Source organism: Rousettus aegyptiacus, unplaced genomic scaffold (assembly GCF_014176215.1).
Source record: "Rousettus aegyptiacus isolate mRouAeg1 unplaced genomic scaffold, mRouAeg1.p scaffold_m13_p_10, whole genome shotgun sequence".
Taxonomy (NCBI): domain Eukaryota; kingdom Metazoa; phylum Chordata; class Mammalia; order Chiroptera; family Pteropodidae; genus Rousettus; species Rousettus aegyptiacus.
This window is the reverse complement of record NW_023416285.1, coordinates 10,098,363-10,122,379: the sequence shown is the minus strand read 5'-3', so window position 1 is coordinate 10,122,379 and position 24,017 is coordinate 10,098,363.

Sequence of the window (24,017 nt, the reverse complement as noted above, 5' to 3'; positions counted from 1 at the left end):
GTTATGTGTAGATTCTTTTCATGTTCACCAAAGAGACATGAGATGCTTGCTTTCTTCCCTGCCTGGAAATTGGTATTCAGCTGTGTTCGCTACTCTCTTGAAGGCATTAGTGTAAAATCTTGTGGAGTTTTATTGGTTTGATAAAGATCTATTATCCAGGCAGAGAGTCCTTTCTCCTGCAGGCACTCCCTGCAGACTCTGTTGTCCCCCTACAGGTTGAGATGTTTCATTCTAGAACAGTGAACACAGTTAGAACTTTGAGGCTAAGCAATCCCTCCCACCCCTCAGTTATTATATATCCTATTTATATTTTGCCACTACTTACATCTGAGATGGTGAAAACTGTCTGGAAGCAGCCTGTCAAGTAAATCAATGGTAGTTTTCTGTTCCCTGGAAATGAAGCAGTGGTTTAAGAAATACTCCCCCCCACTCCTGCTTACATATTTCTTTTTAAATCATCAACCCTTTCTGGAGATTTAAAAATCTGAACTTTTGAAGGAAATTCTCATGGGCTTGGGAGATAATGAAAACACAGTAGTATCGAATCACTGTTCCCGCCGAGAACAGTGAGCCGGATCCTCAGCTTGCGTGGCTCCTGGGCAGTTCGCCCGCGGTGCCATCCCTCCTGGCTTTCTAGCCCGGGCGGTAGCTCTCGTTATCCCCATTTTTCATTTTCTGGCAAGAAAAAAAAAATTCTAATTATTTAATATTTCTAATTCCGTCTGAAATAAATTTCAGCACGTTAGGTTTTGCCATTAGTGAAAGCTATGTGTCAATTTCATTTTAATTGTCACTCTTCAGGAGGCTGTTTAAACCAGTGAACATCACTGGGAGCAGAAACTTATGGAATCTGGATCAAAATCACACTATTAGATGCTTACGGAGTATATTAGTTTTAGAGTGCCACTGCATCCTATTTAAAAATACATGTTATAAATCCATGAAGGTAGGTGCCATATGGTTTCTGTTCACTACTGTATTCTTCCCTCTCTGCCTTAATAATTTGCCTAGTACATAGTACATGCGCATTAAATAGTTATACAATTTGTTATTGAATGAATCAATAGATATATCTGGATACGCATATGTCTAAAAGCATAAAATGTCAAAGCAGAAAGCTTTCTTCTGCCTCACACGGGTGATTTTTATGCTTCCTGGATGTTTTAGGCTATGACAGAATAAAATAACATTTAAAAAAGTAAAAACTCTTACCCAGACTTATCTATCGCAAACAGTGGTGAAGCTAACTATTTAAGATGAGATGTGATCTAGCAAGGGAAATCAAGCCAACCAGGCTCTACCAAAGTGACATTTCCCACAGTATGTAGGTGGTTAATGTATCTAATCGAGAGAAAGCATTTTTAAAAAGCATGGCCTGACTGCACAGGTTTCCAGCACAATTATTTCAAGAGATTTTAGTTTGAAGACATTCACTCTATAAGTAGTTGAGAGCTTTGGCAGAGCACATTTCATATAGAAGTATTTATGTAAATCTGTTTCCATAGTATCTAGGCTCTCTGAAGCCCTGTGTTAGCAGAAGACAAACAAAATATTCAGGGATATCCAAGCGATTTCCATCAGGATATCTCTACTGAACACACTCGGCTTGCACTGGGTTCTTGGGAATCCAGAAAGATAAAACGACAGAGGAATATCAAGTTATCGGATCTCGGAACCCTCAGGATAAGCAGGGGGTGGGAAAGAGATGTGTGAGGTAAGAATCACAGCATGGTGCTAGGACCGAAGGGTGGATTCTTCCAGTGCCACGAAAGTGCCATCTAGGAAAGAGGGACGGAGCAAAACGTATCTATCTCTCAGCGATGTGGCAGTCCCGTGCAGGAGACAGCTCCATTCTCTGGGTGAATGGCTTTTTATAGGAGGGCGAATGGAGATGAGGGGTTTTCCGGGCAAAGAACGGCAGACACAGCACAGAGGAATAGTAAAAATAAGTGCACAGAAGTGGCAAAGAGTATGGAATGTTCAGAATAAATGAGTTACTGAATAGACTTAGTCCCTTTTTCTCCTCCATATAATTAGTTTATGAAAACAATTTAAACCCTTAGGTTTGGTTTTCACTGACTGTGGCCACCATATTCTTCCACTCAAATAGTGCAAACGTTGCCTTCGCCCTGTGAGACAATCGTTTTGAGAGAACATCCAGTCTGTCCCTGTGTATTCCAACCTCCAGGAGCAATCATGCCGTGACAGGTGATATAGCTCATATCTTGGCCCATGAAAAGATAGTAAATTAGTGGCCATGTGTGTATTTTCACTGAGTATACATTGTCAATACTACTTAAGATGCATAATTCCTAAGAAGCTGGATAGTAGATAGAAAGATAGATGATAGATAGATAGATAGATAGATAGATAGATAGATAGATAGATGATAGATGATAGGTAGGTAGGTAGGTGGACAGATAGATAGATAAATGATAGATAGATAGAAAAAGGAAGAAAGGAAGGAAGAAGGAAGGAAGGAGAAATGAAGAAGGAAGGAAGGAAGAAGGAAAGATCTCCCATGATCTGCTTTTTGCAATATGGAGAGCCAGGAAAGCTGGCGATGTAATTCAGCCCAAATCCCAAGGCCCAAGAACCAGGGGAGAAGATGATGTAAATTCTAGTCCCAAGGACAGGACCAGATTAGATGAGATGTTCCAGTTCCATCCTTGAGTCTGTGAGGCAGGGGAAACAGGGACAAATTCCTCCTGCCTCTGCCTCTCTCTTATGCAGGTCCTCAGCGTGGGAGGATGCCTCCTGGGTGATATCCACCCCACTGGGCGGGGCAGCCTGCTTACTGAGTCCCCTGATTCAAATGCTATTCTCACCTGGTAACACCCTCGCTGACACACCCCAAAACAGTGTTTATTCTGGGCACCGGTGACTCACTCAAGTTTTCACATAAAATGAACCATTACATAAAGAAGGAAGAGGTAGGAAGAGACATTTGCCTTTTTGTGGAATCCACATAATTCTCAGTGTAGGTGAGATATTTTTTAAACTCTAGTGATAAAACATTTACATCACTGAGAGGCTGTGTGCCTTACCTAGACCGTAGCTGGCCACAGAGAAATCAGGACTAAGCCACCACGTCCGTCCTTCCTCCAGGGCTTTCCCTACTCTCTGTTACTTTCCCTCACAGAGCTGTGAGTCTATTAATGTTTGTATGTTCTTCGACGTGTCATCTGCCATCTGTGACTTAAGTCTTGGTGTATCACAGTCTGTATGACACCTTTGCTCAAAACGAGTCACTGCATCATTGATTACACCAACTTGGCCCGCAGCCACATTCCTCAGCATTTTACAACTATGCCACACTGGCCGACTCCGGGTTTCTGAAACTCACAGAGAGGCTCTTACCATAGACGTCGTTTTAGCTGTGACTTTTAGCTCTGCAGTGGTATCTGCAGAGATCTGGAAGTGCGGGGCAAAGCTTCTGGTAACCTTCAGTTTTTCACTCAAGTTCCTCAAAAATTTTTACCTCGCTTCCCTCATAAACTCTGCAAATTACAAACTCCTTTGCGGGTGGCATTCGAGGCTTCCTGTGACCTGACCCACCACAACTGACCTTTGTGCCATTCAGATAACAGCTCCTGGCCCTTTCGCACACATGCCGTGGACTTTCTTACCCTTTGCCTTTCTCTATGCGCACGGGCTTCTCATCATTCCCACTGCGACAGGCTTCTCCCTCTGTTTGTGGAATGTATCCTTATGTGTCTCATGGCTCAGGCCTAACACTCTGGAGTCCCTTTGCTTTTTCTCTCATTCATATCGAATCCATTAGCATATATCTGATTGGCTTTACTTTTCAGAATATTTCCAGAAAGCTACACTTTTTCAGTACTTCGACTTTTCTTCTGATCCACTGTATCATTCTCTCTCACCTGCATTTCCAAAGCCAGCCGCATAACGGGTCCCCTTCAGTCTACCAGGAATTGAGCCGCCAGCATAATTATGTCCAGGTGTGTGGCTCATCCTCCCACTCCTCCGCTCCCTGGAAGTCCACAATGTTTAAGATAGCTGACAAGGCGCTGGAATCCTTGGTTCTCGCTCACGTCTGTCGGAGTTCATCTTGCAAACCACTTTCCCTTGCGCAGTCCGGTCCAGTTCCAGTCATCCACTCTGTTCCTCAGGCGTTTGGACATGCTCCCACCTCGGAGCCTGTGCACTTGCTCCCTCCACCTAAAACGCTTAGCCCCTGCCGGGGTCCCCCGGTTTGCTCGTTTGCCTGTGTGACTCGTTAGTATGGCCTTCTCTGACCTCCTTGTTTGAAATGCATCTCCCATCAGGTCTTCTTACCTTCCTTCCCCACCTTATTGTTCTTCACGATACTTATCACACTGTAATAAATATCTATCGTATGTGTGTGTGCTCGGCTCTCCCAAGTAAAATGTGAGCCACCTGAAGACAGCAGTTTTTGTCTACTTTCTTCACTGCTTTTTCTCCTGTGCACATTGATCCATGCCCCAGATTAGAAATTTAGTAGAAGAGTGAATGAATAGGATATTTTTTCCCAGCCAAGATGAAGTAATAGGGATTGTATTTACTCTCCTAGCTGAAACAACAATAAAACATAAAGAGATATGAAAAAGCACTTTACTGGATAGCAGTAACAAAGGACAGGAATCCCTTAGAGACAGGAAACAGCAAGTTATGTCTTACAGTTTCCCCCAATTTATTGCCTTCACAGTCTTCAGGCATGCTGCAGGAAAGAGAAGTATAAATGGAGCTGGTGAACTCTTTTGAGATTCAGGATGGAGCTGAGAGCTCAGGAAGAACAAGGAAGCCAGAATTTTCAAGACAGGGTACCTGAGGTAGTGGGAAGCACGTATAGAGAACGCCAGAGGTTGCTGAGAGGTCCCCTCAGGTGTTTATCTGTGCACCGCCCAGTCGGTCCTCAGCCTGTTTCTGGTAGTGCCCTCGCTTAGGAATGCCGGTGGCTCTCTCCAGGGCATACATCACTCTTAGTGAGCCCCACAGCCATTTCTCCCACGGGGCACCCCACTGACTGTCTGGGCTTGCTCTCGTGGTTCTTATCATGATCATGGGATGAACTTCAGCACGAAACCATCGGGGAACTTTGAGGAGCACGATTTATTACTCATAGGTTCCAGCGAGGAGAGGGCATGTTTATTCAAGATGGATGACTTTTGAAATGGGTGCCTTGGCAATTAAAAGCTGAACGTTGGCGCTTAGACTGAGGTACCAACCAGCACATGCATGTGAGACAGCTATCTGAGGCCAAGGAAAGAATCACTCCCAAAGGACAATAGGTAAGAGTGTCCAGGACTCACAAATATCTGAGAATAATACCTGCTCACATAAGCCAAGTCGGAGAGCCTCCCAGGGCACGAGGTAGAATACAGAAAAGATTCCCTTAGCAGTGAAGCAAAATTAGCCTTAAACTCAGCGTGGATGTGGTCCAACTAATGCATCTCAAAAGCAAGACTTGAAAAAAAAAAATCAGACTGTTTCCAAGTAACTGAAATGCAACTCAGAAAAAAAAAAAACCAGAAACACTTTTAGAAATATCCAGCAACCAAAAAGTTAACATTCATGATTTCTGGCGTGCATCAAAAATTACCAACCACGTAAAAAAGGAGAAAAATAATACCTTCCAATGAGAAGAAAAATCAATCAATTGAAGTTGATACAGAATTGACACAGATGTAACATTTAGCAGTCAAGGATATTATAGTTGTCATAACTGTATTCCATAACGTTCAAAAGGAAACTTGAGGAATGATGTATACGTTCATTTTGTTCATTGTGCTGATGATATCATGAGAGTGTGCATTTGTCAAAGGTTATTAATTTGTACACATTAAATGTGTACAGTTTATTGTATATTGGTTACACTTCATTTTAAAAATGAATGAATGAATGAATAAGATATTCCCTTCTATTTAAGCTCTCATCCTTTAGTTCTTAATCTTGTTTCATTATGGTTTGTTACCTTGGGTATTATAGATCCCACTGGGTATCAGAGCAGATAAAGCATATAAATATTTGTATCACCTTTGATGTATACAAAGTTTATACAAAGTTTAGTTTCAATTCATATTTGACAGGTGAACAAAGTAATAAAATAACTTGGAAATGTTAGAATAGAATGTAATTGTCAAGTGCTATGAGATTTTTCCTCCCCTTTTAATTGAAGTTCTGGCATAAAGTCACATAGTTAATTATTGTGTCATTGAGATGGTCATTTTGATATAGGTTTATTAAATTTTAGAGTTTTGCAAGTGCTTTTTCTCTTCTTGGAACATTCTTTTCTTCTGCATCCTTTGCTTAGTTAATTTGTAGTTATTTTTCAGTGCTCAACTTAAAAACAACTACCAAAGAATTAACTTTCCTGATGCCCAAGACTATTTTTTTTGTTTTTCATTAACACACTCTTGGTCACCCAGACTTCTTCCTTGTAGTATTGAATCACAGCTGGAATTAAATAATGTCAGTTCTAAGTAACTATTTAGTATGTGTGTCCTTCACTAAATGGACAAAAGGACTGTGGCATTCAGTATGTATATGTTCATAGGATGTGACAAAATGTTAGACTCAAGAGTACAACAGATGTGACATTTGGCAGACACTTGCCACAGAAAGATGCAGAAGCGCCAAAGAAACGTTGAGAACCTGCCCATTCATAGGGAAGACGATTGAGAGAATGGACCTCGAGAGAGGGTGTGAGGAGAATTGCTTAACACAGAGCTGGACTGTGGGTTTCATCTCCTGTGGGAGAGGCGATGTTTTTTTCCGACTTCAAGTTGGCAAAAGGGACTTCTAAGAATTAACCCTGACATACATTCTGCATGGTGGTGAGACTGTTTGTCTGGAGTCCTTTTAGAAGATGTCCTCTCAGAACATGTCCTTTCTAGGAGGGCTCCCTGCCGGAGTGAGGGGACCCCACAGTGGGGGTCCGTGGGATGTACTGGCAAGAGCAGAAGATACGGGGTGGTGAGCTACAGCCAAGAGAAGAAGAGGCAGTGCTTCTGTCAGAGGAGCTGGAATTTGAAAGCACAGCAAAGGAGTCTGAAAAACCTAGGGATACATATATCAGAGGGAGAGTTTTAGGCATCTAAAACTCTTCAGAGCCATCAGATTCAAATTCTAATCAAGTGAGAAAGTTCCTATCCCTTGTTTTCCCCACATCGTTCTTCTTTTACCTCTTATTGTAGAGAAAACAACACATGAATTGATGGACAGACATTTGGTTCTGTCCAAAGTGTTCACAGATGTGTGTATCTTTCTGGTCCATGCTAAAAAAAAAAAAAAAAAAAAATCCTAGGAATTCGGTCCTGTCTTAATTGTTCATGAGCATATTTGGTCTATGCCAACTGGTCATTGATATTTGGTCCCATCAAAGATGGCCACTCTTAGGAAATGCCCTTGAGTTTAAACAGCCCATACAGTTTATTTCTACTTTTGGTTTATAGGATTAACACATTAAAAAATGCCATCATGTTTTATCGGTCCAATAATTGTGTTGTGGCTGTATCGCCAACAATAACCCTTCTTACCTTAGTAGCCTAGCTGATAGCAGCACATGGGGTCACCGTGGAGCAAATGTCTCCATGGATGTTTTGAACAGAATCGAATATCTGCTAAGCATCACTGTTAGTTAGCAATTACTATTATCTATCTGGCACCTGGACTTCCTGTGTCCTGGTTGGAGAAGGTTACTAATCGACTAATCCTTTTTCACAGAGTACCCAGAGAAGGAACATAAGTGTTGGTCATCTTCAGCAGCAGAATAGCAGTCCCTTGGCCTTTACACTGACACACAATGATTTCATTCTAACCTGCTTATGCCTTTCCGTGCTACCTTTGTATTGGTCTCACATGAAAACGCCAAGTCTTCGAGTGGAAAAATTTTGGAGCCATTCTATTAAGGATGATGCAGCAGTGAGTAATAACTATTATTCAGTAACTGAAAAGTACATGTAACAAAAATGTCTGTTATTTCTCTTCTAAATCCAGTTTGCTGAAATTTCCCTTGAAATGCATGCACTAAAAACTAGCTAAACAATTATAATATGTACACATACCTAATCATAAAATCTAAGATATCAGAAATGTTAATGAATATTTAGTCTGGGTCAATTTTTCATTGTCTTGAGGGCTGTATTCATCTGGTGAACATTGCCAAAAGAACTGAAATGGGCATTTTAATACTGTCTACCCATCTCAACAGATGGAAGTACAACTAGTTAACATTAAAAAAAAAAAAAAAGATCCAAAACAACAAAAAAAAAGGAACCTGAATTTCAACTAAGTTGGCAGCGGAAATAGGATTTTGTAAAAATCAATTTACCACTAATTAAGGAGGGTGAATCCCTTGGTTTTAAATAGGTTGCTCACTGTTATTCTTAAATTTTCTCCTATTCTACTACCCAACCCCCATCCTACCCATAATGAAACAAACTATGAAGGGTCTGAAAAAATAGTGTTTTAATAAAGATACTTTAAATGATAAAAGGAGGTAAATATATCCTGAAAGTGAAAACCAAAGTGCAGAGGGGAAATCTGATTTTACAGAACGGCATTATAATATGAAACCAGATTTGTGTACTTATAAATATAAGTTGTGTGCATTATTCCTCTGCCAGGAAACTGCATTAGACACATCTGTATAAAATATATTTCCAATTTAACCAGTCTGGAATGACCACATTCATTTTCTAGTTCACTGCAAGGGTAAGTAACATAATAAGCACAATGTATTCTCCAAATTTAATAATTTAACATGCTTGCTTAGTTAACTTATTACCAATGTAACATCTCGGACTTTTTTTTTTTTCTATATAAAATGCCAAGCACATTGTAGATGCTTGTAAATTTAGAATTAAAAGTTTATCTTCTTCAAACTGAGTTTATGGAAATGAATTTTTTGGCCATTAAAAAAAAATACACACACACACACATACATACACATATAGAATTTTAAATAGTTATGTATTTGATAGTTAATCATAAACATACAAACTTTTCTGAAAAACCAAAATGCCATTCTTCTAAATGGAATTAAATTAAGCTAAACAAAGATCTAAAAATAAAGTCTGTTGAGATGTTTATATATAGAGAAAATCAACTTTAAATTTTGGAGCATGCATGCGTTGTAGTTCAAAAATAGGCTATGGTTGATGGAACACAGATACTATGGAGTTACTTTTTCATTGTGTACTTTTTAAATGCAGGAAATATATCCCACAGAGATGCACTACGTCATTTCCAGAGGGGCTCTTTAGGGCTACAGCTGAAAAACTGATACTTAAATAGATGAAATATGCAATATAACATGAAAAAACAAATTAGTTGAAAGCAGGTGTAATTTTTCCTTCTCTATTTCCATTCTCAGTTTTTATAATTATATCAGTACTAAGCACAAAAGAGAGAAACCCACATATTCTGAAATCCACTAATGTGAGGACAAAAAAACGTGTATTATTCAAATTTTTCTCCGTATTTATTTATAAGTCATAAATTTTCCAAACTTGTTCTCACTGACAGGAAAGTCAGATTCTCATGGCTTCAGTTCTCAGCACATTCAGGTCTTTGCTCAAACATCACAATCCCTGAGACCTTCCTGGATCACTTTAGTTAAAACTGTCCTTACAGTGCCAACAGCGTGATTGCAACGTGCCCATGTTTCTTTCTCCTTCTTTTCTGCATTACTTTTCTCCACTCATATACTATTTATTAATTTACTTTATCGTTTACCATCTCTCCTTTTAGTTATAATTAATGTTATTATTCATTGGTTCAAAAATTCAAGGTGCATTAGGAATCTGCATCTATTGTTTTTTAAGAGTTAAGTCAGATAAACCTTGACAGTTTTCTTCTGGACCTCAGAAATCGATAAACTTCCTTTTCAACATAGTTATCTTCCTATCATTCATGACCTTTCTCGCTTCCCTTCCTGTAATCCCTTTTTTCTAAATTTTCCAGAGTTAAAGCTGGAAGCCTATGGTTCTTTCTTTGCATATAACCCAAAGGCATTACTATTTTTTTTTTTTTACTGGAAATAAATCATGATTATTTTCAGTGTGAAATTGTTTTGTATGTGCCCCAAAGAGCAAGTGGATTATAGTCCATTTTGTAGCATATTCTCATTTGAGGAACATGTATGTGACTTCGAGTTGTGATTTTGATACATTCTTATCAAAAAGAATTTGAGATTCTTAATTAAAAAAAATAAGCCATTCTGTAGTAATTAACCTAATTTTAATTTCTAAATATAGGGGCATGATGATGACAATATCTTGAACCTAAAACATGGGAAAGTGATTTTTATCTTGAGGATTCCACAAAGTCTTCATTTATGTTTTATTAATCTAAGGAGACCAGATGTCTTTTTCTGGGTGGAAAGAGTCCCGAAGGATAACTAACTGCCCTAGGCAAGGATGTCGTAAGATTGATATGTAGTTTATCTAAATTTCTATCGACCAATTGTGACATGCAGGTAGATTTATTGCATTTGTTATATCTAAGCTGTGTGGGTGTAGATGTTCAAATACAACTGTTGTAATGGTCTGTAACCCTTCATAGATTATCTGGAGCAGTAGGTCCCAACCTGATCAATAGTAACAATAGTAGCCCTTCCTTAGTGTTGAGAAAATAAGAGTCACAAATAACCAAGGAACCGTTTCAAGTGAATTTGAGGTTTGCTAATTATGACACATTCACTCATATTCAAAAAAATCGTGACACTTATGTCTGTATTGTGCTACTCATTGAGAGTCTGGGCAGGGTTTTGGATATGTTTGATGTGTGGATCTTAGCAGCCATAACTTCTCATCCTGGTGATCACCGTTCAGACACTGGGGACCACTGTCCTATGGTTTGGAACCCCTGGGAAATTTAACTGCAAGGACAGTATTTCTGCAAGCAAAATATTTTTAAGGATTGTTTTGAAGTAAGTGACGGCCTCAGGTCTTAGTCCAGGTCAAAGGGGACAGTAGCAATTCTTCATCAAATCTGACCCCCCGGCTGAGGTGAAGCATCGCTGTATTGAGCATTCTCACAGTACCAACCTCATGGTGTTGTGGGAATTAATTGAATTCAAACCTCAAAGCTCTTAAAATAGTGTCTAGAAAGTAGAAACTTCTCATTAAACGTTAAGTATTATCATTATCATTAATGTTAGTCTTTGTTTCAAAAACTGAAGAGTCAATAAGAATTTTGGTCCATTTTCTTAGGTAAGGATCGAAAGAGCCATCTATATCGCAGAAATGTAAGACCTTCTTCCTGGTTTAGCACTGTAATAGGGATACAGGCGTGAATGAAACAGACATGATCTCTGCTCTCAGATGTCCGTGCGTTGTGGGACATAGGTGCCTCACAACTAAATACACACTGAATTGTGGAATGCAATAGTAAGCGCTCTGATGGAGAAGTTTGGGGAACGGCTGAGGTGTCTCTCAGGGGACATGGCCAAGATCAGAAGATTAAGGAAGACTTCTCGGGTGAAGTAACACTTGAGATCTAAAGCATGAGTGGGAATTTCCTCATAGATGGGAGGGGAAGAACATTTCTAGCAGAGGGATAGCGCTTACATGTGAAGGCTCTGGAGCTGCTGGAGGACCTGAAAGAAGATTCCTGTGGCTCAACTGTAATCACTGGGGGAAAGTAGTTAAAACCAAGACTAGAGTGGAAGGCTGGGGCTGAGCAGGCAGGGCTAAGCTATGAATTTCAGATTTTGTCTTATGAACCGTGGACGACATTAAAAAATTTCCAGCAAGATCTGCAAAGTGCTGGCTTAATCACGACAATTTTGTCATTTATGTCATCAACTAAGAAATTAAAAGTGGGACCACTATCATTGACACTGAAAGGAGTGCTCACGTCTAAATATTTTGGGGCCATTATCGTGGATAATCCATAACGGGCTAAACATGGTGATGCAGGCTTTATCTGAGCACAGTTATTCACAGAGCATTAAACTATTTTAGATCTGGCAAATTCAGTAACGGTATTTACGTATTATTGTCCAGGATGACACATGTTAGTGGTTAAAGGAGGACCCACACCGATGGGTTTTGAATCCTATTTCTGCTCTTTATTCTTTGGGTGAATTTGAGTGAGGTACTTTCTGTTTATTAGCATTCTCATCTGTAAAATTTGGTAAGAAATATTGCTTTAATGATTAAATGAGTTGATATATGGGAAATTACTTGAAGAATTCCTGGCACATTGTATGCTCTTAAAAATGTTAAGAGAGACACAATCATATTTTATGAAGTACCTGGCAGGGACTCAACAGTCTATTAGGTCTGTCAGTGCATAAATAAGGGTAATTCCTAATTTATGGTAATTTTGTCAGGCTAAAATGAGACAATATATATAAAGTGTCTGGCATGGGCATTAGCTCATAATGAATACTTAATAAATGTGAGGGCTTCAGGAAATTACAGAGGAGCCGATCTAAGGATGAGTTGAAGTTCTCCAGAAGGTCAAGAAATGAAGGGAGAGTCCAGTATGTACTTGAATCATTCCCGAAATTTATGCCTTTGAACATTTTCTTTATATACTGATTTTAAGAGTCTTAATAAATCGAGTTCTGCATTATGCAATAGAGAGAACACATGATTAGGATCCAGGAAAGAGGGACACGATGAAACGAGTAGTGTATATTTTTGTGGAAGCATACGGTTATTAAAAGAATTTTTAAAAAGCATCGCGGTAGTCAGTATGAGAAAAATAAGCTCATTGCTAGTCATACATTTATCTTACAAACAGCTATGTTTATGCCAATATCTCCTTATATATAGATATTTTATTTTGAATTACCCAATCAAGATGCCATAATCTTCTCAATGTCTAAGAGTCTGTAAAGATTGTATTCTGGCCCTGGAGGTCCAGCACACACGGATGGAACACATCGCACCTTACCAAGTCATTCGAGGGGCTCAAAGGGAACAAATGACACAGCTGTGTTGTGTCAGAATGGTTCATTGTCACAAAAAAAATTGTGAGTAGGATCTTTAGGGCACATCTGACAAATAGGCTGTCTGCTTGTCACATCCTTTCATTCATAAATATGTTAAATACTGATTAAATGCCTACAGTACTGGTCTGAGCCAAGTAAGGAAAGAAGATTTACACTGAGAGAATTTTTGTAGATGGCTTTGGGTTGGGAGATCAAGGGGAAGAGTCTTGGGTTGTGAGAAACTAGACGCTTCAAGGGCTGCCGGGTAGATGTGGACGAGACCCAGGCGTCTCAGGAGACAGTGTTGCCAGGTGGAGATGCAGCCCTAGGAGCAAGGATGGGCCTTGCAGAGGCAGGGTGTCCTTTTTGGAAGGGCTGCTGTGTGGCCGGTGCTGGTATCTCCAATGAGGCTCTGTGAAGCTGGTTGTGGAAATGTGGAAAAACAGCTGGAAACTGGCACCAGCTGCTGCCACCAGAACAGCAGGAAAACAGGAAGAAGCGGGTCGGTTCTCCATCTTTCTGCCTCCCAGTATCTCCCGTGTGCCCCTGATTAGCAAAACCTAAGAGGAACCCAGTCGGCAATGGAGAAATGTAGTTTGCCAAGTTCCAGTCTCATGAAGTAGAATTAGAAGGGTAGATTTAGAACTGAAATAATAATAATAAATCATGCCAAAGACATAGCTCTTCTTTCACAGAGCTTCTATTCTAGGAACAGTAATAAAAAAATAATAATAATATTGCAGATAGTCACATAATCTGAAAGAAAATAAAAGGAAAAAATATATATGTAATCCTGAAAATAACTTGTGGGGTAGGGGAGGAAGGCTAAATTAGAAAGGAGGTCTGAGCAAAGAACAGTCGGACCCCATTTACAAAGATGGCGTGACAGCATTCCTTGCAGAAGGAAAAGCTAAGACTCTGAGTCAGCAAAGACAGCGTCCTGGCCCAGAGAAAATGCGTCTGGACGTGTAGGGATGAGACAGATCATATAGGCCATGAAATTAGTTAGGCTTAATTTTATTCCGGGTGACGGGGGAAGACATGGGAGGATTTTAAGCCATCTGATTTGTATGTTAAGAAAGTCATTCTGTCTGTGTGGCGAATGGAGTGTAGGTGGACCAGACAGACCACAGACGCTCACAGATGTGTTTCATTTGGCTTGCACTGAGTTAAAAAATGAAGCAACACTCACATATTGGGAAATTTGTAATAGATTTTCTGGCTTCCATTGAAATAGTTGAAGATCTGGCATTCGTAGGCTCACAAAGTGGCAACTACCTGTTAATGCCAAACAGCCCCTGCCTTTCTTGAAAAGGCAGTTCACCTTACCCGCTCACCTCTCATTTTATCCCTGACAGGTCTATTTCTTAACTCATAGTAATTGCCTGAACCCTGTAAGCATTCAGGTTTGTGACTTCTTCTGTTTTCTCTTGTCTTCAGGCACAAACTTTTCATCCCCCACCCCATGTTTAGTAATTCATTTTCCTTCAGCCCATGATTGGACCAGGCGTGGGCTACTCTGGTCTAGACAATGGAGGGGAGAAGCGTAAACACAACTCCAACGCGTTCTTCCCTCTTCATCCCTCCACACCCAGCCTCGTTGCCTCTTGCCTCAAAGAGTACATCCTCTCCCAGCACCAATTCCAAACCACCACCGAGAGCCCAGAGTGTCTTCTCAGTATTCTCAGTTTTGTCCTTCCCGTCATTCTTAGAGGTGAGACCTAGTGGTCAGGCTAGGTCAGAAACTGGAAACAGAACCTTAGAACACAGTATGTTTTTCCAAACATAAAGTCAGCACCCTGAAGAGCTGTTTTAACCTATGAGCAAAGGTAATAACCTTTTGTTTTCTTTCATAAAGGATTTTTTAAAGAATTTCTTCTTATGGCAGCCTATTTACTATTAGGTATTTCCCAGCACTAAGATTTCAGTTTATATAAATCTTTGCTTGTATTTTTAGCTTTTACTAATTTATAGAAGATTAAATGCAATTACAAAAATTCTGACATTTTAACAGTAATGTTCACGTGTTTGAGATTATGATGTAGTCCATTTATCAATTTGTTCGTTCAAGCATCATATACTTTTTACTAATTTTATAGTCTTCTGTAAATTGTATGATATCAAATCCCGTATGAAGGACATTATTTGATAAAAACATTTCCTGACAATGTAATTGTCCAAATATTATCTTAAACAAGACTCTGTGCTAATATTACTATTGTATGTACAAAGAAGTCTGTGGAACTCAACATGCTGATTAATACACTTTATGTTCAACATAAAATGTTTGTGTATATGAAAAAAATATATAGCAAGTAAATGAACACATTACAGTTCCTTCCTCTTAACTTTTGAGTAATACTTTTCAATTATTTTCAAAGTGTCTGAGGAAAGGTGTTCTCTCTATCCCTAAATATGTTTTCCAAATAGATTGAGAGGAAATGGAATTTATCTTAAAGCGTTTTCTATATATATACATATATATGCATATATATGTATATATATGTATATTTAATGTTTACATATATATATATATTTTTTAATGTTTGGTTCATTTTTCAGTCCCATTCCATCATCACATAGAGGTTCAAAAAAGATAATGTAGGTGATAGGCTTGGGTAAGAGCAGTTTGATTATCATCAGGCTATTTATTTATAAACCAAGAACTACAATATTGAAAGTCAGAAATTAAAGTTGTCCTCCTCCAAAAATAAAAATCTAAAAGTAGAGCAAACAGTACATTCAGTAACAAAGCATTTTTCTAATTATTTTACAGGTTAATATGGCAAATAAGGAGAACTTAAACTTCTTCAGGACAGACATTACCTTCATTCACTGCTGAATCTTCAGGGCCTAATACAACGCAGAAAAGGTATTTAATAAATATTAACCGAATGATTACTGACTGCAAGTAGCACCTCTGAACATTTTTATAATTTATCATCTTATAATTATTATAAAATGTTAATGGGCGGATGCTAAAACCCATTGACAAGTCTGTTCAACACTGGGTTCAATAAAACTTGGGAATCGTTTATTGGCTCAGGTTATTAAATACTCTTAAAGTGATTTGGATTGATGTAAGTTTATGTACGAAACAGTGAATATAATTAATATCGTAGTAACTATGTATTGTGCCAGATGGGTACTAGACTAATCAGGATGATCACTTGATAAGCTATGAAACTGTCTAACCACTATGCTATATGCCTGAAACTAATATAGTATTGAATGTCAAGTGTAATTGAAAAACAAAACAAATTAAACAAAGCAAGATCTAGGGCATTGTTTCTCTAAATGTAGTCTTAGACCATTTCCATTTCCAGTTTTATGTTCCGTTCTGATTAAGAGGAGATATCCTAGAGTGAGAATAGCAGGAGAATAAAGGAGCCATGAATCCAGCTAGATGAAGAATGTTTGAAAGTAGTGCTTCTCAGAGTGTGACCCTGGACCAGCAGTAGCATCAACACCTGGCAACTTGCTGGAAGTCCAGATTCTTGATCGCCATCCCAGATGTACTAAATCAGAGCTTGGGAGGGAGGACCCAGCAATGAGCATTTTAAGAAATCATCCAGGTATTCTGACATTCACTAGGAGAACCAGTGGCTTAAAAAAAACTGAAGAAGTTATGCTAAGGAAAGGAAATTGGGGGTGGGGTACAATTGAAGAATAAACCTATTGTGGGAGGACAAGACTAATTTTGGATATCTTCTGAGGGAATCATGAGCCACAGTAATTGAAAGTAACAGCATGGCAGACTCTGACTCACGATTTGGGAAACAGTTATTGAATTCCATCTGTGGACATGGCCCTTTGCTAAGTCCGAGGAAGGGAAAAATCAAGGAGGGTATGATTCTGTTCTTATGGAGCTCACTGTCTTTCGTGAGTGAGAAACATGCATTTGTCCAACATGTGATGGAAAAATAGGAGAGAGACCTCTCTGTCAGACTGACAGGACAGATGAGGCTTCAGCAACGAGCTGGCACTTGGGCTGAATTCTGGAAGACTGGCAGGAATTTGCTGAGAGATAATGAGATTCAGTAGAATTAGGGCTCTTCAAGGGTCAAAGGGAGTGAGAGAGAGAAAGAGAAAGAAGGTGCCTTGTGTGATTTTAGGCTGCCCTGTCATATGAGGTATCAAGAGGAAGCTGACCCTCTGCTTGATATGATGAAGAAGGAATACTTTTTTCAGCTGGGTAATGTACTCAATGCCTGTAGGTCCCTTCTGCAACTCAGGTTCTCTGCTCCTATCAGTCTTTGGACCCTCTTCCCCCTCTTGTAAATGTAGTCTTTGCCCTCTTTACTAATATTCTCTGTGCTCAGTTTTGCCTTCCTCCCTGTTCACATCTTACGCCACCATATTGTTCATGAGCTGAGTCCTCCCCCATCCAATCTCCACCACTGACAGCCACTTCTAGGTACTAACGCTTGACTTCATGGTGAACACGAACGATGTCTCTCACTCCATCCCACTCTGGACTCTTCAACATGGAAAGGCATAGGTTTTAATCCAAACGTCTTCTACTTTATTGGAAGCATCTGAAATAGTATGGCGAGTATGTGCTGGAGGATTTTAAGCAGCAGTTGTTACTGGAGGGGTCCTCAACCAGCCAGTCCTCCTTCCAACTAGTTCGCCATTATTTAAAAAAAAAAAAAAAAAAAAAAAAGTACAATTCAGTAGTCTTAGTAGTTTTCAGATTGAATAAAAAGTGACCACTCCTGTGGCATAGATACCAAGAGATGCTTCTGTAATCTATTCTAACAGATGGGGGGACAGCCATGCTAAATTGGAACAAAAAGTTTGGTGACTCAGCAACATTACTCACTTTTTTTTTTCTCATCGAAACTTAACAGTCAATTTAAAATTGATTGTAAAATTCTAGGAAAATAGCAGTTCTGCTATAATGGGGCCATGATAGTGGTATGTGCCAGAAAAACAAAAACAAACTTTAACCAGCCTACTTCCTTTTTAATTTTTTGAGGGGCACCAGAATCCAGAAACTTTTTTTAAAATAAAGTTTAAATAGTCCTTGATTTAAACACACACACACACTTTAAAGTCCTTTCTTTCTAAACAGTAGGTCTCTTACTTTCTCTTCCCTATTTCACTCATTGGCCATAGGGAGTTAACGACTTTATTTTACTAGCGTGGTCACCTACAGACTGTTTTTCCTGTTTCCCCCTCACAGGTGTGGGGAATGGGTCCTTAGCAAGCCCAGCAGAAATCTTCCCTCATTTTGCAGGTGTTTTTGTGGCTTGACTGCAGAGCTGATCAGCATATTGCAGTCTCTGAATGTCCCTTGACTTAACAGTTTAGTTCTTTTGCCTCCTCCCTAAAAATTATACGTGATGAATTTTTAGATCTAATCGAGCCTTCACAATACTGTGTCTGTTCTTATCTTGCTTTGTGTTGGATATCCAGTTCAGTCCTTGAGGGGAGACAAGTTGTCTAATCTTTTTAAGACTCAGTTTCCATTTCCGGTCCCAATCTTATCACCAGCATTTAGAATCCTAAAGAAATCATGCTCATTGAATCATACCAGGAAATAATAAGGTTTAATCATTTTAGCATTTATAGTCTTTTGAGTGTAAGACTGTGTGAAAAATCATTAAATTTCTTGGCCAAACATGATATAACATGATTGATAGTTAACTAGTAAAAATCTTGGGGGGGGGGGAGGGGAATCACTCTTTAGGAAAGCAATATCCAGAGGGAAAGGAGGCTGGTATATTAGATCTCCTCAAAATAAAGTATAATAATCAGTAAGAAAGGTTTGTGTAATTTGATCTTTCTCTAGAACTAGTTTAAGTTATAACCAGCAATACCATGAAAACTGCTGCTGCTGAATTTCTTGCTTATTTAATAATACAGAACAATCCTTCAAGACTTCTTTCAACAGCCAGATCAGATCACATGCACTTTCACACACCTATGCTATCGCTTGAGTCTGTACAAAACCAATTTTATGAAATAAACTTGTTGACAGGCACACACAAATTCATATATGTATATTAATTTGGTTTGAAATCAAAAAGTAAAGAAGAGATCTGGTGCTGTCTAGTTTTGGCTTGAAACGAAACATGAAATGACCTTGCCACTATGAAAGCATTAATTTAAACTCTTTAGGATTTAATTAAAATTAAGTTTTATGTTCTACCTGATTCTTCTCCTAGTTCCTTTTATAAATGCCAGGGAACAGGACATTCCAGAATAGCAGACAGGGGCTTAGGCCATTTCTCTGGTATTTTCATTTCGCTTTTATTCAAAGATAAATGCTTTTAAATAAGACCGAATGCATAAAGAGGCTTTCTCTAAACGCTGAAACCCCTTGGAGGGGGATGAGAAATCTTCAGAGTGCCTCCACAGCAATTCTTGGGCATCCCTTTGAAGACCATAAACATGTATTGGTATTTCCCACATAACCCAAAGGCTAGTATTTACCATCAGTTAACAAGAAAAGACCCCAAACCACATATTATATTTTATAACTTTTCAATGCTCACTATAAATGAGAAGCAGAGTCCTATTTCATGCAAGATTGGTGTGTGCCCAAGCTCAACCCTTGCCAGAATGCGAAGGCCAGATTGGCTGGTGCACAAATCTGCCTTCTGCTTCCCTTTCTGTTAAATGAAAAATTAAGTGAATAGGTGCAATTGTAAATGCTGTCAACAGTATTCGCAGTGTATTTTTAAGGTACAGTAGCACTGTCGTTTGAGTGATTTATCTTCTAATTATTTGTCAAAATGATGTGATTAAATATCATGCTCCATCATGAGTTTCATGTAAATAGCCTCATTAGGCCCAGTCTGGCTCTGAAGGGCATTTCCACAGAGCTTCTGGATTCTGAGAGACAACTCTTTCCCATTTGCCTCCTAATAAAAAGACTACTTCTTTTTCTTTCATCCTGCATGAGATTTATGGGCTTTAACTTCCAGCCCATAGGGTAGAAGATCAGGCCACATGCCTTCATTTATTCTTGAAAGTTATTGCACATTCTCTGCTCTAACTGCCTTGCCCTTCAAGATGCCGTAGGAGGAGTCACATAACTCTATATTAACATTTGGAAATGGCTTTTACCTTTCGGGTCATTTTATGGTGTCATTTCAGTGAGTTACTCATTTGGAATATTACTTAGCAGTATGGGCGAAATATTCTGCCAAATAATTATTTTGCTTTTGATAAAATAAATGCATTTCAGTTTGCATAAAGTTTCTACTCAATTGTTTCTTCCCGGTGCTAGCGATGGTGGAGAATGGACTTGGTCAAGTTTCATGAAGAAAATTAATATAAGCCATGGCCCTGAGCCCTTCAGTGACTTATTTGGAAAGCCATAGTATAGATCTGTGGAACTAAGCAAAAGAGGGTCATAAAGAATCACCAGGGGGCTTTATATGCTGTGTTAGATTAAATTCTTTAAACCCGTCAAATACACATCCTCCTTTTAGCTTGTGAACTCATTTAAAATCAGTTTTAATTTGAAAGATATCCCTATCACGCAGAGTCATTATGACATCTTTCTACACCTTCACATACTTAAAACAAGCAAATCAAAACCACCAAAATTTGGTAGTTCTAAGGGAAATACAGACATCAGTTCCCCACCCCCCGCCCCGGGAGGACTCCCTCCCCCTTCCCATCCCCATTCTACTCTGGTATGTATCTTTCAGTCAAAGCTAACTCAGCGTTTCTTATTAGATATATTTTAAATTGTATTTTAGGGCAGGCCAAGTCTCTCAGACATGCTTAGATTGAAGAATACAGTTAACTTTCCCATTTGTTTGAATAATTTAAATACTTTTATTCTGAGTTTGTTTTAATCTAAATTGCCTCCAGCTAAAATTTGGTTTATGTCTTTATACAAGGCTAAATTATCACAGGCCAGATCGCAAGAATCTTTTAAATTCTTTTTTTTTTTTTTTCCAAAGACAACCAGAGGAGGGGTGGTCTCAGCAAAAAAAAAAAGCTTCCTTAGCAATGCAAATGTTAAGTTCCTCTAACAGGGAAAGAGAAGAGTAAGCAAAACAATAAAAAAGGAAAACAGTGAAACCTTTGGGCTTCCTCACATCCTTTGGAGGGCTTTGAAAAGCAGCAGGATTGATTCCAGCCCTTCAAGGGTTTGTTTATTCTGCTTATCTCTGGTCAGAACTAACAGTCTTAATGGGTTTGAAGAGCCTTAACTGGTCCTGGGTTGATGTGGCCATTTGCTCATGAATGTGTCTATTTGCAAATGATCATATTTCTACATATCATTTGTAACATATACACTGCAGGTTGTTACAAGATTTGCAGTGTAGTGAAATAAATAGCATCCGCTTTTAAACCTCAAAGCATATTGTCATAGCATCAGGCAAACATATGTGAATTCCTTTTCAAATTTTACTGCTCACGGACGCGTATCTTTGCGTCTCCACGGGCAGTAGAGGCAAAGGCCACACACAAATTTAAATGAAGTGTAATTCCAGATTTTGATGGCATTCTCTTCAATTTGAAATTTCACAAAATGTAAGCAAATAAATATTTTAAAAATGGACTAGACAGTGAAATTCAGTATGGAGGAAACAGATTGAATGAACCAGAACACTTTGTTTACATATAGTTATACATAATTGGTGTCTTGAAGTGAAGACTCCAATAACCATATATATAGTCCTTGGGTCCTACTGCTCTGAAACAGCTGAAATTCTACCCTCCAAAGAAGAGATTTAACAAGCAATATTGTAGACAATTGGTTCAAAATTTTGGCTACTTGTTGGATACACCTGGGGAGCTTTTAAAATTCCGCTGGTGTCTGAGCCCCAACAGATACTGATGGAATTGAATACAGATATCCATTGTTTTTTGAAAGTTTGCATTATGTCACTTTGCTTTTATAAAAGGCCTACATTAGTACTTGTTTACAGTAACCAAAAGAAATCCAAAGAGGGTTTTCCCTTTTAAATTAACAGTACTAATTGCTTCTTAGCTCCACACCATTTCGGTTTATGAAAGGATTTATAGGAATAAACTACTTTCAGATAGTGGGGCAAACCTGTTTCTGAGCCCCAGAATTTGGTGTCAAAAGCTGCCCAGGTGATTCTAATGATTAGACAGAACTGAGAACCAAAATTATAGACCAATGGTTCTCATACATTAGCTTATCTTATTTCACTTGGAAGGCTTGTTAAAATACAGACTGCTGGGTCTCAACCCAAGAGTTTTTGATTCAGTGGATCTTTGATGAGTTCCAAGAATTTATATATCTAGCAGATTTCCAGGCGATGCCAGATGATGCTGGCCAGGTGTCACACTTGTACCTAATGCTGTATCGACTGACTTGGAAAACTTACAGGACCTAGCTACAGTAATTGTATATATTTTAATAGGTTGAAAAAATATATAAAATCAAAAAAGAAAAAAATTGTAACAGAATATGTTAAAAAAAAGTTTCTGCTGAATTTCAAGCGACATTTGCCAAAGACAGTGACCACCTTGAACTTGAAAAAGATGATTATGAAACAATTGTATAACTCTTAAATCCTTTGCTACATTTAGAGTAAAAAGACTGAAAAAAGATTTATACACACACACACATACATGTATGTGTATATCTATAATATATATTATAATTATATATAATATTATTATATATATAATATATTTTTTAGAGAGAGCTATGCTATAGGACCTAATGACCATTTCTAAGGGGAAAGTAGGGGTACCTGTTCTCCTGGGACCATATCTCCAGGTTTGCCTCACATATGGGGGAGCTTTGGTGCTAAAACCTGGATGGTCCTGGGTAAACATGATTGGTTGGTCACCCTACTTGTGAGCCTTCATGTCAAGCCTAATAAGAGCATTTGGAGAGCTTGAGAGATATCTGTAGTCGAGGCCACAGAGGTCTTGTGTAGAACTCCATTCTGAGAATACTAAGGAGTAAGAGGAAGCCTGCGTAGCTGCCAATGGACATGCCAAAGGGGAGGCGGCAGACTGGGATCAGCCCGTATGCCCAGAGTTATGGTGAAGGATGCAGTAGAGTTTCCTGTGGACAAGATGAGAGCACACGTGAGAGGGCCAGTAGGGGACATATTAGGGTCATGTTAGGTCCTGTCCAACAGAACTTCTTCGATGGGCAAATGGACTGCGGCAGAGAGAGATGAAGGAATTGCTAGATGTAGTGACAAAGAAGAGGTTGATAAAAGGCTCCAAGAAAGTAAATCACCAGGATTAAGGAAGCAAAGGTAAGAGGGATGGAAGGGGCTATGCGTCACCTACGAAAATTTCCACAAGAGAGAGCTGTACACACCTGCCATACACAGAGGGCACAGAGGTGTCTCACTGTTGGGAGAAGACTTCGGCTCCTCTCCCTGCCTTCCAGGCTGCAGAAGGCTCTAGCTGAAGGAGGAAAGAACATATAAATTTTAACCAATTTTGGGTTTTTGATTATTATATTACTGAACAGAGAATGCCTTTGTTCACTTCAAATGAACTTGTTATTATCTAAGAATGATCAAAGAAGTCATGAGATAACCTGAATTATCTTCCAGTCACAAAGGAATGAGTTTCCATATTGATTCACTTTTAAGGTACGGTGGAAAAAAAGAAATAGCTTTATAATTTTACTCCACAAGTTCTGCTCATCTAAAATATCGGTCATAAAAAGATAAATATTTTTTTAAAAAGGAACAAACTAAATTACTGTATTGGCTCGCTAAATGAAAGTTAACATCAGCTCTAGCTAGATCAAGGAGGACATAAAAGAGGTATCAGTGAATTCCAAGTCTTGGCTCTTTTTTTTCTTTGGGAGAAGAATTCTCAGGCATACTATCCCCACCTGAAGTTCAAGATGTCCAGCAGTTTTAGGTTTACGTTCTTCTTGAAAACCAATTCTAGAATAAGCAGGGGTCTATTATTGACTCAACTTTTTCATTCCTGTAGCATTCATTAAGATTAAATTAATTTGGTGTTCTCAAAGGCCGGACCTGGGTCCCTCACATCAGGGGAAGGGTTTGGTCAGTCACAAGTCAGTCTCAGTCTCAGTTTCTCTCTCTCTCTCTCTCTCTCTCTCTCTCACACACACACACACCCACACACCCACACACACCCACCCATC